The following is an 18530-nucleotide window of genomic DNA, read 5'->3' on the forward strand; positions in this document are numbered from 1 at the left end:
GTTTTTTTCTACCATACAGGTGAATCAGTTGGGAACATTAATGCACCATGAAGCCTGGGGCTTTCTCCTTTAGTAAACAAAGCCTGACAACACCTATTGTCATTTGTATTTGGTTCTCTATTTGGAATCTCTAACAGTATCGCTTTCTCGATTGTTTTAAACGTCTAGAGGCAGATTTATATTGTGTGTTTAATGAAAAAGTAATGTTCATAACATCCTTACATCCAACAGAAAAAGAAAAATGAACTTCCAGTCAATATCACTGGCTTGTTCTGATACCCCACCCCGCCCGCTCCTCCATAACCGGAAGTAAACATACCGGTAGGAAGCCATTCTTACTGTCATGCATTTACGACGTACGGCGTATCAAGGAACAATAGTTTCGTATCGAATTATTTACATTTGGTGATTTGCCAGTAGTAACTTTGCAGATATTTAAATGAACTGCACCAAGGGACAGAATTGTTAAGAGACAACAAATTCAAGCGTGTCCATATAAATATCAATTATTGAAATGTCCTTATTGTTTGGTCGCTTAAGTGTACTAGTAATTACACAAGCAGTACAAAAAGATATTTAAATGCGCTGTACCAAGAGACCGCAATTTTAAGGGGCAACAATTCTACCGTGCACATATAAATATCAATTATTTTCTTTTATCTTTTACTAATTAACTGCTATTACTATGGCAGACGATGCGGATGCGTCAAATAACTGATTTGGTGAAATTATATAATAATGTTTTGGGTGGGTATTTAACCAACTCCTCACCCCTTCGCAGCTTTTATATCAGTTTTAGGAATTTATATATAATTGTATGAATCCTGTCCCTTTTAAAGATGCAGTAGGTAAGGTTTAGATAAAGAGCTGAAAGTTTTCGCTACAATCGTTTAAAAATAGATAACGAACATTGAACATTGAAAATTAAAGTCCAACTACTTCATTTTGAGCGAAATTATGACTGTTTAAAGAATGCCGTAGTCTCGATGTTCATTGCTACCGTTGATACGATAATAAAGTCTCGATTATCCAATTTTAAATTATTAAATAGCGATTGGGTTTCAATCCGTTCAAAATCATAAGGATGTGTTTCAATCCGTTCAAAATCAAAACCATCCGATGCTCTAGAGAGTGGATTATCTACTTGTCATGTGAATAATAGTCTAATTAATAGATTTTAGGTCAAAAAAAAAGACCTGCAATAGACAGATTGAGCTCTTACATAATGCATCTTTAAAACTTAAAGAGCAGTCGTGCTCCATTATATGACATTTGAGGCCAAAAGAAAGACTTGCAATAAGCAGATTTAACTCTTACATAATGCATCTTTAAAACATAAAGGGCATTGATTTGGAAATTTATCCCGTGTAATTCCGTCACTAGTGTATCCTGGACAATTGCATTTGAAGCAGCGCGTTGTGGATATTTTAAATGGAACATATACAATATTTCCAGTAACAAGTTTTAGTTTATCTTAGACTTGACTTACATTGCACGCCAATATAGTAATTATATATGATAAGAAGAATTCCGTGGGTATGATTATATAGCATTGTTGACATATTTTCTATAATAATTACTGATCGACGAGTCTATGTGCACATTCTCCATTCTATGAGTGTCTGATACTCAGCTGTGTTATATACATTATATTGTATAACTAGGTAAAATAAATTAAATAGACGTTAGCACTTTTGGGGGATGGTGAAAACCTTGCTTTGATTCGACTATACGTCATTTACATTGGGCATCTCCTCAGATGTTGTACAAAACCTGTTATAAATATGTCCACAGAGATACACGTTTGGAATTCCAAGTTACCCCTTGAACACATTCACTTGTGATTTTCAAGGAACTTAAACATCCTTTAAAATACCTCACGCTAGACAGGTCAGCACTTGTCTTTTTCACAGTATGTGAGTCTAAGGGATTTCTTAATACGATATTATTCCAAATTATTTACATTTAAATTGTCGCTGAGTGTGATAATGCCCCTTTAAAGAAACCCGGGAAAATTATTTCTACAAATTCACTGTTAAAATCACTTTGTCCTTTTATGTGTACATATCTCAATTACCAAAACCCACTGAAGACTATTTCTAAGGTAGTAGAGATCCTTTAAAACCAAAATGACGTCATGGTCTTAGATTATATCATTCATCATTTCGCTACATATGTTCTCTAATGAATTTAGATGGTAATTATTGGGGGGTGTTGTATATTGCCGTTGAGTTCTGAAAAAAATGCCCATCGTATATTTAGCTCATAAATATTTGTGGCACGCTGTGCTGATTTTCATGAACTATACATAAATCAACAACAACCGACATGAGAAAACTCAACAAATACCTAAAATTTTGACTCGAATCATATCATTATTCGATTCGAACTTTTTTATTTCTTTTTAATTCTATTGATAAAGATGCGTTTTTTTTCCGACTTCAAATATTGTTTAAATTATTATTTGTATTTACAAGTCTATAATCAACCGTTTGGGCCTTCGGATGGACTAGATATTAAATGGATTAGAACATTCGCGCTATTTAGCCATCCGAGACTATTTAGGTTAAATCTTGTCCAAACGTCAACATTCATAATTTCGCTTAGAATAAAGTAATTTGACTGAAGTTTCCAATATATTCATTTTACATTATCTATGTTTGAAATCATAGCAAGAATGGCCAGTTCTTTACCTAAATCTTACATACTACATCCTTTAACTACCTCGGCAAATTGAGCAAGGTCGGTACGTTAACGAGTATAGGAAGATCCGTATAAAAGTTTGTTATCTGTTCAATTTAAAAGAAAACGAGTTACAGAACACGTGTTCGTGGCGTTGTTGTTTGATAAAAAAATAATCCAATTCAAGTGTCGAGTGCCAAATGGTTTGTGCATAGCGTCACAATGATACAGTTTTGTCAGATTTCTACAGGCCACCTGTATAAAATGCTTCACTGTCGTTATGTAGTTTGCTCTTGCGTCAAGGCATGGAAAACTTTTCTAGGATGTAGAAATACAACATTCTAATTTGTTGTTCTTTTTCCAGTGACATCTGTCACCGCTATAGCAAAAAATAGAGAAATGTAATGATTTGGACTACAAATCCGCTAACATAATCAATCACATGGCTTGTGTTGAATTAACGACACTTCTAAACAAAAATAATGGCGTATTCGAGTTTAAAGTCGTGAGTAGATGTTCGGAACGTAGTTTGGCTTGTGTTTACCTATTTCGAAGCATAAGCATAAAAATGACATTATAAATCATTTTATACATAAATATGATCGGGATATCAAGTGAAAGGATTTGTTTTTATATTCCTGTCGCATGATATTCCAGCCTGATTCCACTTGTCTGTGAGAACAGTAGGACGTTAAACCCCATTTCATTTCATTTCGCTTGTCTGTGGTACTGGATGGACTATCAATAGATAGCCTAGCTCGTCGGATTAATCGTGATGATTGGTCAATAGCTGTAAACAGACTTTCTTCTGCCAATACGACATAATATAGGAATGAAATGGGGTTTAACGTTCTACTGTTTTCCTCCGAACTGGGTAATGAAGACGGGCATACGCCATACAATGTGCTATGAGGGAAATTTTGCCCGGACAGCGGCACTACGGCCTACTCTTATATATCGAATTCCAACTGACAAGGGATCTTTTACGTGCACGCCAATGTGTACACGGGACCTCGGTTTTCGTCCCATCCGAATGACTAGACAGCTGTCCTTGTCAGACCCCCCCCCCCTCCCCGTCCTGCATCACTGACAAGGGGGAACCATGCCGGAAAATCTAGATGAACTGTCTCGGCCAATGCAGGGATCGAACACCCGACCTCCAGGCTCATAATATAGAGAAACCAAGTTTGCATATTATGATATTGGATATGTATGCGAGTAAATTATATAAAAAAAATACAGGCATGTGATGGTTGCCTGTTCTTTTTTTACTCAAAGAGGCCGTAAATGAAATGGAATGGGTTTTACATTCTACTTTTTATATACCAACCAAACTAATCCGTCATACACTATAAGGGACATTTTATTATTATTATTATTATCATTATTATTATTAACATTTATAGAGCGCTATCTTCCACAAAACGTGTTCAGATGCGCTGTACAATACAATTCAATAAAATATGTAGTAAAAAAAAATATATATGTAGGAAAACTAAATAAATCTATAGAAGTAAAACATATAACATGGTAGCGTAGAATAAAATCTGATATCACAAATGGGTTTTAAAAGAATTATAAGTTAAAGGCTTTCTTAAACAAAAATGTTTTAAGAAGTGACTTAAAAGAGATTAAATTTGTACAGCATCTTATATCAAAAGGTAAAGAATTCCATAAAGATCGATTCCCAAAAGATAAAAGTCTTGCTGATTTATTTACAAGTAAAAAATGATCAGATGAAGCGCGCAGAGTGCGACTCGGTGTGTACATTTCTAAAAGTGAAGATAAATAAGAAGATGACATTTATACATATAAAAGTTAAAAGGAGTATTTTAAATTCAATTCTAAAAATAATAATCGGTAACCAATGGAGTTTCTGTAAAATAGGAGTAATATGGTCATTATAATTACTTCCGGTGATGATCCGTGCTGCTGAATTTTGAACTTTTTGATATTTGTTAGTGATGCGTATAGGAGTGTCAATCAGTAAAGAGTTACATTGATCTAGACGAGAGGTGATGAGAGAATGGACAAGAGTTTTAACAGATGAAGTGGAGAGATATTTCAGGATGCGGGCTATTTGGCGGGGATTAAAATAACATAATTTACAAGTATTATTTACATGAGGCTTATGGTTACGTATTTGTCCACATGACAATTAAAATCACCCAATATAACCAGTCCCAGACTGCATTATGTCAATTGATTAATCAAATCAGAAAATTCATCGATACACTTTGACTTAGATCCATTGTCGGGGGGGGGGGCTGTATGTGTAGGATAAAGCACGAGACTGAGGTTATGCTGGGGAAAAAAAGACTTAAGAAAATAACCCGAGAGAAAGAAACACCGAGGCCGGTAGGCCGAGGTATTTCTGTCGAGGTTTTTTTTCTGAAGTCTTTCTTCCCCAGCATAACCGAAGTCGAGGACTTTATCTTGCTTATAAACCGTCTATGTTTACATGTACTCAAGATGAGAATATCCCAGAATTCCCACAAGAAAAACCTTATATCATGTTTTCTTATGGAAAAAACCCTACCCTGGAAGAATAACCCGTTACAGGTTTAAAGAAAAACTTTCAGAAGAATAACCCCAAATTTCCCTGTATATATCCAAAACCTCCCCCGTCTTTCTGACTGCAAGTTGTTCCGGGCATAGAATATACCCCAAAGATCAAAGAGATTTACCGTTACAGGTTTTAACATCAATACGAAACGCTGAGTTTAAAGAGCCGACAACACTGTCAAGATATTCAAATAACGAATATGATGTCTGTTTTTGGGTCTGAAGCTTGAATGAGTTTTTGTAGATGAGAGATATCCCTCCAACATTTCGGGAAAATCTTGGTTTATGCTGGATAAAGTAGGCATCGGGTACCAAAGAGCATAAAATGGCATCATCATTAGCACCTAGACATGTTTCAGTGACAGCCAAAATATCAAGGTCATGTCCACATATGAAATCATTCATTTCGATAGTTTTGTTTTTTAGCAAGGAGATCGTGGAATTCAGAAATACCCTTGCAGGCGAGTCTTTAACTTGCATGAGAAAAGAAAAGTTTGTAAAATTTACTGTACTAGTCCTACTCTTGGTCCTGAAATAATCATCAGATCTAATAGAAGTCACTACCTTGATTTTTCTCCTACGATTTCTACTTGAAGAACAGCCCCTTGAAGTTTTCTTACATTTAATTATATAATGCATGTTAGATTTTTAAGGGTATTACAATCTGTTTTACTTAAAATATTGCTGCAACATTTAGATAAAAGTTGATCCCTTTTGTAGGTTATGTGAGTTAACATCATGAGTAGTAAACACCATAGAAATTTTAACTTCAGTGACAGTCTGCTCAAAAACAATGATTTCATGCTTCATCAGTCACTAATAACTGCTTAGACAATTTAAAGCATCAAATATCTTCCAAAAAACACGAAATTTTACCATCTAAGTCACACATATGAAATCCCCAGTTCTTCGTAAAGATCTTGGTATAACTTTTGACACTTATTACTTAAATTAAAACGGTAAAAATTCACTTTTTCTTAGAGAGAAGTGCTCTACACTCAATTTGACCGGACAGCGGTGTTTTCGCGTAGACTTCGTCATAATTCCACTGCCAAGTGGTGTTTTACATATCATATACGCCAACGTGTACACAAACACACCTTCCATTTTGCACCATTGACGAAGGGAAACCAGATCGGAAAAAACGAGGAACGTTCTCGGCCTTACTCATTGAGCCGCCATAAGGAAAAAATAAATCAAATAATGTCAACGATGTCAACGATGTCAATTCGAACTAAAATACACCACACAAACATAGTACATGTTGTATAAATCTATGTTTTTTTAATACATTAAACTTCATAGGAACGGTTTGCAAAGTGACATTTCTCTTTGGTTAAAATAGATTTGCAGTCAACATGCTAACATGAGACCTACTCTGGATTATTTCAAAGTGATATCTAACATTTTTGCCTTTTTTAAAAGCTTACTGAAAAGAAATTGGCTGATTTCGTTGTTCTTTAATGAATAAGTGTCCCTTTTTAATCTACAATTGTCAAAGATAAAAGTAACTTGACACGAAAATATAACGCAATATTTGAATATTAGGTTAATTTGAATAGGATAGTATACAAATTAACATATATATATTTTTTTTAATAATAATCATTAGTTAATTATTAGTTAAGAATCATTCTATGTAGTCGACCTTTAAAGCGTTTCAGTAGTGGCAAGACCAATTGAAGGGTGAAAGTTTAAGGTTTCCGTCGTTTTTTTCTTGTCGTTTGAAGGTGTCCTTGAACGAAGCCTGCTGACCTTTAGATAATTACCGTTGGGTTTATTTATATTACTACGCAAATAAAAAATAACGCGCGACAAGCAACTTATAATCACTTTAGCAGACGACACTTGCATGTTTTCTGGCGAATAGTTACTTTTGGTCCATTAGAACCATCAATTATAGCAAAATTCCAGTTGTTTTAAGGATCGAGCTTGGCACGAGGCATCTTACAAAAAATGAGCCAAACTTCAAAGATTCCGGATGCATTATGGGATCTGGATAATGAATCAAAATGATGAATGTGGTAATTGTTTTCAAATCAGGTAACTTGTTACAATTCCAGGTAAAAATATGCAAAATGCAATAGCTTGGTTTTTCAAGATGGTGTTACCTTCAGTGGAAGATGCATTTTTTGTAATGACATTATCTGACGGCATTTCAGTAAAACGTACTTTTATTTGTAGATTTTGGCGAGAGCCTTCTAGCACATATTTCTTGGGTTGTTTTATTTTTAAGATCATAAATTGTTCATGTAATGGAAGAAGTATAAATGGAAACATATCTCATCAAGTAGTCTAAAAGTCACACTCCGTCTGTCTAGTAAGTACAATAAACGAAACTTTAACATAACCTATAACACTCAACCATCTATCTATAGTAAAATTTTTCAGACAGATCGGGGGTTTGGATGACCGAATGGTTAGCACGTGCGCGCTGTAACATAAGGTGTGTCATTGAGTCAATTGGCGTGGTTTAGACTCCCCGCTTGTACGTGACAAGGAGTAGGATCGCCTGTCCGGGTCGCCTGAAATGACGTAGTTTGTGTCGAGTGGACGCTAAACCCCATCTCTCTCTCTCTCTCTCTCTCTCTCTCTCTCTCTCTCTTCAGACTGATCAATAAAAGTGGACTAAACGAAGAGTAAATAAAACAATATTTGTCCATGGTGTGGGTAGAACCATCTGTCCAACAGATTGTATTTATTTTGATGATCGTTACTACTAAATATACATTATGTAAGAACTAAATCTTACTATTTAAACATTTATTCACATAACACGCCAATAAACAACTACTCAGCCATCAGATGGTCGATATATTAAGTGGATTAAAATAAGCGCGCCATTTAATAAATTTAAAGTTAAAATGAATAATCCAAACCATCCACGCTACATATTTCAAACACTTATAACCTCGCTCAGAATAAAGTAACGGCCTGGAACCGGGTGTTCTGAGCTTCGTTAACTTATAACGACTCTTTAACATGGAGTTAACGGATCCTTATCTTTAACGGAGAGATGGTCTGTTGCTGGAAGCCCCGTTAACTTTAACATACTGTTATACAGAATTTAACGGAGGTGTTGGCTTCCGTTATCTGTTTAACGATGGGATTAGTCGGCTGTCACTTGAAGTATACCCTTAGCGAAAATTCCTATAGATGACAGTCTAGTTTTCTAGCTGGAAAGGGCTATCTCATTTTCTATAGGATGAAATTCTATAGTATTCTTCAGAATTTTAGGTGGACTGTAGGAAATAACGACCCCAAATAGTCTACAGTTTCTGTAGTGCAAATCCTATAAATTTTCCTACCGATTTATGCTAAAAATTTCTGTAGGAAAATACTATAGTATTCTATAGATTTTTTATAGTGTCATCTGTAGTAAATTCTACAGCTATATTTTTGTCTTTAATCAAGTTTTGTGAACAGACTGCACCGTTGTCCCACTTTCTTTATTTTCTTGTTAGTACTAACATCTATGAAGTTGTTATAAATGTACATTGAATTTCAAAATTTAAAATTCAGCCAATTAACAAACAGTCTTCTCTTGGATTAACTTTATCATTCCGTTAGCCAACGGTAATGACAGTGACTTTCCAGCAACAAAAATTTAAAAAAACGACACGTTAGCAAGATAACGATCCCTTAGAGTTTAACGGATCGTTAAACTAAAAGAGTTTTGAGTAACCGGCCTCAGTTCTTTGTCTAAATCTTAAATAATGCATCTTTAATTAATTAAAGAATTCCTAGTTACTGACTGATTCCCATATGTACGAAAGAGCTGACAATTTTGTGTTAGTCCGTGTTTGATCAAAGCAATTTGTATCATCTGTGTATTTTCTTTCAAATCATATTTAAAAACTAAAATCCGATGCCAAACCATAGGACCTATAACCCTGAACGTGTAAGGAGCCCAGATTCTGACCTGGGTCTATTAACGGCGTCACAAATTGTCGTGTATTGTACTTACAAACACAGTTTGCGCAAATTATGCATCAGAAATTTGTAATTCTTCTTCGTAATGCACAGTAAGATGTCTAGAATACAACTTAAGCATAAGTTCCTGTTCGTACTTCCGCTTTAACCCGTGAAAATATGCGATGAAGACTAGATTAGTCCAGTCGAAACGTCGCCCAGTAATAAACAGTAAATATATTCCATAAAAAACTAGTCTCCGTGCCAGCATCCCAATTTGGGCTAGACAAAACAATGCCCAATGTGCTTATGTTGATTGATTGTTTGGATGATCGGTATACAGTTAACACAATCTAAGTAGTTAATAATACTGGATACTTGCAACTACTAGTAGAGGTCATTTTACCTACCTATTGTAAGACTGTAAATCTCTGCATGAGAATTCGCAGTGTATACCCAGTGGACCCTATTTTACCAGACAATATATTCCGTACAGTCGAATTGAAGTGAAACAAACACTTAAAAAAACTACTGACGTTTCTGTTAAATATTTCTCGACTTTTCCAACTCTATCATATTTTGCATTTGAAATGTAAAATATTGTAATTACACTGGCTCTATGACTGCATCGTTAGTTCTGTCTGTATTTTGATATTTAATTTTCCTATCCAAAGTTAAACAAATGGATAGACGCAATAATATCATAGTATATACTAAAACCAAGCTAATCCGATAACAAATGAAATTCATTTCCATTTTTCATTTTCATTCCAGAAAAAATGTTTGATGTTATCTATCTAATACAAAAAGAAGACAGCTTATAACTGCAGCATGGCTTTTATGAAATGTAACAGTGACTCCCGGATCTGTTGACTAGTGTTACAGGGATTGTGCAATATAATTGTAAATATCATCTTCAAAACATTAAAGTCAAATGACATGAAAATGACTAATCCATGTTAATCAATTTTTCGTTTTATTCCTCGATATTTCTAAGAAATCAGGTATGTGGTGTTATTTCCAAGAGCAAGTACACCCTTGTCCCACCACCTTGCAGTTTGACTCTATTTAAAAGCGTTCATAAGACATTGATAGCAAGATTCGAAGAATAATATAAAAAAAACTCTCTTATCAAAAGTAATTTCCGAACAATTTTGCTTGTGATAAATCTGCCATGACCTAGAAAAACAAAAATAATTTCTTGAAATACTGACACTAGTTTAATAAACATGTTTAGTTATGAAACCAACGTCTTAATAAAACTGGAATATATATATATACTAGAACGCATTAAAAACATCGTCTGCACCAATTTACATAACAATTTTAGTGTAGTCTTTATCTGGTCATTATCAAACTTGGCAAGTTGATAAGCATGAAACTGTTAAAGCTGTCATTGAGAAAGAAAAACAGCAGAATCATATATATTACACCGTCTGGTAATATGGCAGTGGGACGTTTATATTGTGTCTTTACATGATATATCACAAGATATATATCAACTGTATAAAAACAGTTTAATATTGTAAGATTGTTTTATAAAACACCAAGAGATGACAACTAAAGCTGTGTATGTATGGCGATGAAAAGATACTTAGAAATCCTCTTTATTTTTTTGTTGTTTTTCTTTTTTAAGTGAAGAAAACGATCATCGTCGATTAAAATAACATATGTACGGTAATCATCATGTAGACTTCCGTCTTTTCAGGGCCGTAACTACATGTACCTCAGAGCAACGAGGGGGCGGGAAGTGTTCTCGGGGATGCTGTAAAATTGACGGACAATGTATATCTATTGTTTTTATGGTCGACAAGTTTTGTTTTTTTTTTGGGGGGGGGGGGGGCGGGGGGCTAGTTACTGGCCTGGGTGTTTTTAAGTCAGAGTTTGTTTTGTTGGACACTAATCTCAGACTTTAGGTAACTTTTATTACGGTCGTTTTCAAGTTTTCAATGTTTCTTTTTCTCCAATCCACTGCAGCCGCTACTCTTGCTCATTAAAGGCTCGCTGCATCAAGATTTTGTTTATTATTGTAACAACAGCAGTAATGGCGATCGCGGCTAGCCTAAAATTGAAAGAAAATCTTAAGTTTCTTTCATATAATTTTAACTAAATTTCAGACGGCGGGATCTTTTCAAAAATACGTTGTGAGATAATTTTGAGAGGTTTTTTCTCCTTAAATTGATGTTATACAATAAAACTCAAATTGGAGACCCCTCGACAATACCAATGGTTTTCCAATACAATGAAACACGCAGCTGATATATTTTGATAGTTTTACTGTAGAATGCCCCGATACTTTAACCTGTGGAGTTGATAGCTGCGGTAGTTCGCAAGACATATGTTGACGGAATACAAGTGATTTTCCTGCAGTAAATATAGACTGATAGATAGTATGGTCGGAATAAAACCAGATGGTATATATATATAACACAATCTTATTGATATATAATGTTTAACAAATGTGCCAATGTAAAGCCCATAAGCTACAACAAATGTATGAGTTATGTTTTTCATTTCCTTAAAGAAATATTAGATATAAGTTTTCACGTATACCGTAAATATCTAATAAAATAATATCACATACAATAGATGAAAAGCTATCTGATGACCAACAGATTCATTTAATTATCTAAAAACAGATAAAAGAGAGAGAGAGAGAGAGAGAGAGGTAGCAGAGAAGAGAGGGAGACATACAGAGGCAGAGAAAGATAGATCATTTCGGAAATAACACATGGTACAATTTTTATTTCAATAATACACATGCGTGTAGGGGTCTTTAGCATTAGGGGGAAATCGGGGGACCCGGGGGAAGACCCAAGGAGGTTAAGTGCCCGTCCCTACTCTTTTTCACGTACAAATGTGGAATCGAAACGCCACTTGACTCAATGATAGACCTTATGATCTAAAGTGCATGTGTTAAACTATTCGTCCCCTCCCGCAGATCATTTAGAAGAAAGATGACATAAATTAAAAATACAAAATGGCAACAGATAAATATAGAAGTGATAGTATTAACTGTGCCATATAAATAAGATGTGTTCAGGATGGAAAGAGTCAGTCTAATTAAAATCATACCAATATAAATAAATTCAGATGTTTTGCGCATTTTTTTTTATTTGGTTTATATTCCGTATGTTATATGTTACCGGATTCTATTTCACTAACGTCAGACAAGTTTTATCATCAGATCCATAAAGATGAAACGAAATAAAGGATAAATAATAGATTGCGTTTTATTTTTGGCGTGCTTACTCCACTTAACTTTGGTCTAAAGACATTTCTTTGCAGGGCGCGTTCAGTAATGCCCGCATTGCTATTGGTCTACTCAAGATTAACCTACCAATTAAAAGTCGTTACACGGAAAATCTTTTGTAAGACTTTGGTCATCCTTTGATTGGGTGTCTAATCATGGTCCAAAATTACGCCGTCATCACGCGATTTTCGTGCCTTTAGATGTTCATGACATGGCCAACCGAATACCCCCACCCCCACCCAAAAACCAATAACAGGAAAAACAACATCCAGCTTTAATCAAATAGAGAAAGTACAATCGTACCAGATACTCTTCACTGTTACATTATTGACACGATTCCGCAGGATTTTCCAGTGTCTAGTCGTTAAGATGGGGCGCGCTGAGAAAAAAAAGCAAACAAAAAAAAACCCCGAACAGCTGGAATTGATGAAGACTAGGCGGAAACGCGGCTGTCCGGGAAAAACTTCGTTCATAGTACACAGAATGACGTATCTCCATCTTCAGTATTCCGGTTGGATAAAACGCATTGAATTTTTCTTGGATTTTTAAATTTTTATAAACCCATACCCAATCAAGGATAACTATTACACAAAAGAATGTTGTAATTTTGGGGGTACACAATTGTAAATTTATTACTCGACCTTTGAGGTCCCTGAATCACTCCAGTAAATAAATGATTATTTTGGGATTCTTAAAATTGGGTTAATTATTGTGCTTTTATTAGACAAAGTTAACAGGAAGTTATTAAGAAACGCAATTTAAAGTAAATTGAAGTTATGTTAAGCCCCCTACATAAGTGCACCCATATTTCACTCTTCATTAAAGAGCGGTACATGCGTTGGCGTAATAAATTTAGAGCGAAGTTCATACAGACTGGTTCAAATTAACACAAATCCATTATGTTATTCGATCTTGGTGTGTTGATGTCGCGTGTAAGTTTTTTGATAATTTGATTGATGTGTTAATTAAAGAATATGAGAATATAGACTCAACCTGGGTATTGAATATCAAAACATATATAATCACAGTAAGTAATAATAAGACATGCATGTTATTACATGTGTTAATTATTATTAAACCTGGGTTTTATTGGTTGTCATAGAGATTGTGAATACTATCGCCCTCTTGCTCATCTCCACTTCCCAGATTCACATTCTTATTCCTTAACTATCTCATTCATATCGCTGTTCACAATCTTTAAAAATCCTTCCATATCGCCATTTATACCAATCCATTCTTCAAATTCCATCTATATCTCACATCACAGCTTTCGCTCTAATCTCAACCATATCCCCGCTCATAATGCCATCTTGTCATCTTTCTAATCTCAACCATTTCCTCAGTCACAATCTCATCTTTGTAATCTCAACCATATCGGCGGGGGGGGGGGGATTTAGCATATGCGCACTGTATCATAAGGTCTGTCATTGCGTCAACTGGCGTGGTTTCGATTCTCCGGTTGTACGTGACAAAGAGATGGTTCGCCTGTCCAACCTCCGGGTTTTCTCCGGGCCCTCCGGTTTCTTACTACTGTTAAAGACTCCTACGCGCATTCGAATTATTGAAATAAAATTGAACCATATGTCAGTCCTGAAATGACATAGTTTGTGTCGAGTGGACGCTAAACCTCATCTCTCTCTCTCTCTCTCTCTCGCTCTCTCCTCTCTCTCTCTCTCTCACACACACACACACTCTCTCTCTCTCTCTCTCTCGAATGAGGCGACAAACCAAGACCCCGTGTACACATTGGTGTGCACGTAAAAGAACCATTGGCAGTGAGAATTCGAAATAAGAGTAGACCGTAGAGCCGCTGCCCGGACACCCCCCCCCCCACCCATAGCACACTGCACACTGGAGGACGTTTTCTTGTCTTCATTAGCCAGACATTCATTGATTTTCTTCTCCATCCTTCAATTCCCAGCCGATTTTGTAAGCAACACCTCGGTTATCCTCCTCCTCCTCCTCATCATCATCATCATCATCATCATCTTCATCATCCACAACCAAATAATATTGAATATTGTAAGAATACCCCAATTAGGTTATTTTAAAATTAAGTTAACTTCCGGTTCTCACTTATTTGGGAAGATCAATTAGCTTATAATTTGTTGACTGTTGTATTGCCGTTTTTTAGGGATAATCAGAAAACAAATTATGTAACATAATAGTATAATTTATACCCATTAAAAATATTTTCACTGAAGATGAGTATTTTATGTAATATATATAATATACGTTATTATCATTAGACCGTAAATAAATACAGGTTTATCTATTAATATACAGATAATGATGAAAAATAAAACATATATCTTGTATAAGACAAATAACTTTAGTGATACCTTAAACCATAAATATGGAAAGCTCATTTAAAGAAAGCTAGGAAGCGACGAAGCCTGACCATATATAATACATATGATACGTGTAGAAACATATGCTATACTTTTACAAATAAAATATAACCATACAAGAAAACATTACAATTTTATTAATCACTGCAGTTTAAAGTACAGGGCTCTTTTAAAGTTTTCGAAATAAGAGTAGGCCGTAGCACGTTGCATAGTGCAGCAGAAAAGTAGGATGTTAAACCCCTACTTCATTTCATCTCTTTTAAAGTCTCCATCGAGGTTTTAAATCATTATCGGTTAAACGTAATTGAAACATTTTGCTGGACAATACAAGAAGACAGTACCATTATTATATGTGGAGATTTCTCATAGAAGTTTATTCATTTGATGTTCAATCCCCATCGGTCTATTATAACTTCAAGTTATTTACTGCAGTTTAAAGTTGGGGTCTCATTTTAAAGATTACTTTGAAATGATTGGTCGTTAACATTACAGTTGGAGGTGTGGATGAGAGAGAGAGAGAGAGAGAGAGAGAAAGAGAGAGAGAGAGAGAGAGGGGGGGCTTAAAGTCCACTCGACACAAACTAGGTCACATCGGGACTAACATATGTTTCAATTTTATTTCAATAATTCGCTTGCGCGTAGGGGTATTTAGCAGTACGAGGAAACCACCAGATGACCCTGAGAAAACCCACTAGGTTGGACAGGCGACCCTACTCTTTGTCACGTACAACCGAGGAATCAAAACCACGCCAGTTGACTCAATGACAGATACCATGATACAACGCGCACGCGTCAACCATTCGGCCAACCAACCCCACAAGCTGTGGATGAAGATATGATTGGCTGATGCAGATGAAGTTTGCGTTATGGACATTTGGACTAGCTGATGGATATGAAGTTGAAGGTTATGGAATAAAATTCTAGCTGATTAAGTCGATGTTTAGTAAAAGGTGTAGTGGTGTCTAGGGCTGGTGATATAAGTGACATAAACCTGTCATTCGTTTTTCGTTTTCTTTCTTTAAATATTCCATGTTTACTCTTACCGTGCTGTGTGTTTGCTCGTGTAATTGGAACAACGGGTCAAACAGCAGCTCTTCCAATGTACCTGGAGATCGTCCACTTGTCTATCTAAAATGCTGCATCACCCATTATTAAGCTCTATTATACTGCTCATGGATAACTCGACCGACAGCCGACCGAAATTTAATCAGATTAAATGTTGACGTTTTGGTGACCACAGTTGGGAGTCCCCCCAAAGTTTTGGATTATGTTATTAGTTACACCAGGGTTAGCATTGGCTGGAATTTGGGCGGATTCAAGGATTTTAAATCGGTGATGCTCGTAAATGCATTGCGGAATGTTATATTCCTACAAACAATAAATCTTTAAAACTTTGACATCTAAGACAGCCTCTTTCAGATTTAGCTTCTAGACATACCCAAAATAGAAAACTAATATAATCACTAAAAATGAGGCACGTGTAGCCGGAAATTTCCAATTTACCAAAAAAATGTGGTAAAATAGTTACTCTTAAAGAAAACAAAAGAATAAAAGGTAATGAAGTGAAGAATAATAATTGGTATACGTAAATATAGGTAAAAAGGGTTTAACATCTGTGATAAACTCGTGGTGGGGTCAAAGGGTACTTCAAATCTTTCATTTTACGAGCTCTTGTCTAAGAATAAAGCGAAACCAGAGCTCTGTGGGGTTTTGTTACCATGTTGTTAGTAACAACAAACTGGTTCTTTGTAGGTAATACTTTAACTCATTCGATGAATTTCTTGTAACTAAAGCTCAAATAGTTTTTTTTATATTGATGTTGATTCAATCTATATGTTAGGGGATTATATAGGTCCACTCTAATTACATTGTATTAGAACGAGACCGTGTTATTAAGTTAGAAAGATGAAATTAGTTTAGAAAGATGAGCTCTAACTTCAGCTTGTCAACATCTATTTTTAGTTTATTTGACGTTAATGTTTGGATAACACACAAAAGGAGCTGTAGAAATATTTTAATGTTATTAACCAGGGCGCTGAATTATGGCTTTTGCTGCTGAATATTTTTTCTGTTAAATTCTTGTTTTTGTGAGTTTTTCTCTGTTATTTTTTCTTTTTTTGGTATTTTTGTTTGCTTTCTTTGAAAATGTTTTGGATTTTTTCCACGCTAGTTTTATTAATGATTTCAGCAGGCTTGGTTTTGACATGTGTAATTATACGCTCGTCCGAGTGAACCCCAGTCATGACCCGGGTTTCAATGAATTTTTTCAGACTGAAAAAGAAAAGATAGTTCGTAAGTTTATACATGTATATTATGACATTAATATGTGTATATTTCCCGTGCACTATTGATGGATGGTACAGAATTCATTTAGTTTTGTCTGGTTTATAGACACGATAATAACACACCAGTGTTAGATCTATAAGAGTTTGGTCAAATGTCACGAGATGTAAACAGAGCTAACGCTAATTCCAACCCTAACCCTAACCCTGGACCTAGCCCTAACGTTTACCCTAACCTGCAATCTCACCAACAATCACGTGCCCTGACCTTATTTGAATCTCAGGAACCTTGAAGTAAATTGAGTTGGCCTTAACACATAGATCTAGCAAAAACCAGTGCTGAAAAGTATAAGGATACCTTTAAAGGGGTAGTCTTGGACATATTATAGTGAATGAAACTATTTCTTGATGCGTAAAAGTCTCATAGAAATCCTTATTCTATAGTCATGGACACATATCTGAACTTGTGTGATCCCTTTTTCAGGAAATGTAAACGTTTAGTTTTCACTATTTGGCCTGCGAAGGGTCTACAAAGCTTCATTTTCTCAAACCTTTTAAATAGTTTTAAATAAGTTTTATTTGAATATTTTGATATGATACTTTCAGACAAGTTAATTGGGTTATTTCTTCACATTTTGTAGATTGATTTGCATACCCAAACCCAGATTTAACCACGGATATACTGTCAAATCCGGTATAGCTGTCCAATCGCCATTTTTCTCCAGCCTGTCAAATACCCCGTGCAGGTTTATAGTTATACTCTAATCTAAGATTGGATTCTACAATCTTTCTAGATTAAAATTAGAAAATAAAACAGGCGTTGAACTAATAAAACAACCTTCTATAAATCTCTTATATTTAATGGTCCATTAATATCCAATTAACACGAGTGTTTCTCATTGCATCATTAACACTAATTAATATAAAATTAAGAAAAAAAAGAGGTGAGATAGATTGCTGACAGCATCTCTATATTATGTTAATGATGAAGAACGAACTCAGTACCTATACATATATCACATCTGACACACTGGTATCACGTGGAGAAAGGAGATACCTGAATTTCTATTTAAAAAAAATCCAACATTTTCTCTGTTGTTTCTAAATAAAGTTTGTGGCGTGAAGTTATTGCGATTGGTAAACAGTGGCTTTAAACAAATTAACTGGCGACTTTGCTGACGACCATTGTCCCGAAGTTGTATTCAATAACCAGGTAGTGCTGAAGTAATGGTGTGTGTTACCCCCCACCCCTCTCCATTGACAACCATTTCTTGGTCTGAAACATGTTTTACCATCTATATTGTTTTCTACACCCAGTCACAGGAATTGATTATGATTGTGTTTTGTATTTCTATTTGACATTATGTTATAAATGTAATCGTTTGAAATAAAATGAAATGGAATTTACCGTCTTACTTGTATACACCCACCAGGGTAATAAAGGCGGGAATATTCAGTTAAAGATACATTATGCAAGAGCTAAAT

General features: G+C 35.2%; 1 long non-coding RNA gene across 1 annotated transcript in view; it reads left to right on the forward strand.

Annotated features, from left to right (window-relative positions):
* Positions 1-10711, forward strand: part of LOC126811822 (uncharacterized) — a 39271-nt gene extending 28560 nt beyond the window's left edge. Inside the window, exons 4-5 of the long non-coding RNA XR_007675747.2 lie at positions 7484-7567; positions 9934-10711. This is a non-coding gene — a long non-coding RNA (uncharacterized LOC126811822). The remainder of the gene's footprint in view (positions 1-7483; positions 7568-9933) is intronic.
* The last annotated feature ends 7819 nt before the right edge of the window (positions 10712-18530 follow it).

Source organism: Patella vulgata, chromosome 2, assembly GCF_932274485.2.
Source record: "Patella vulgata chromosome 2, xgPatVulg1.2, whole genome shotgun sequence".
Taxonomy (NCBI): Eukaryota; Metazoa; Mollusca; class Gastropoda; family Patellidae; genus Patella; species Patella vulgata.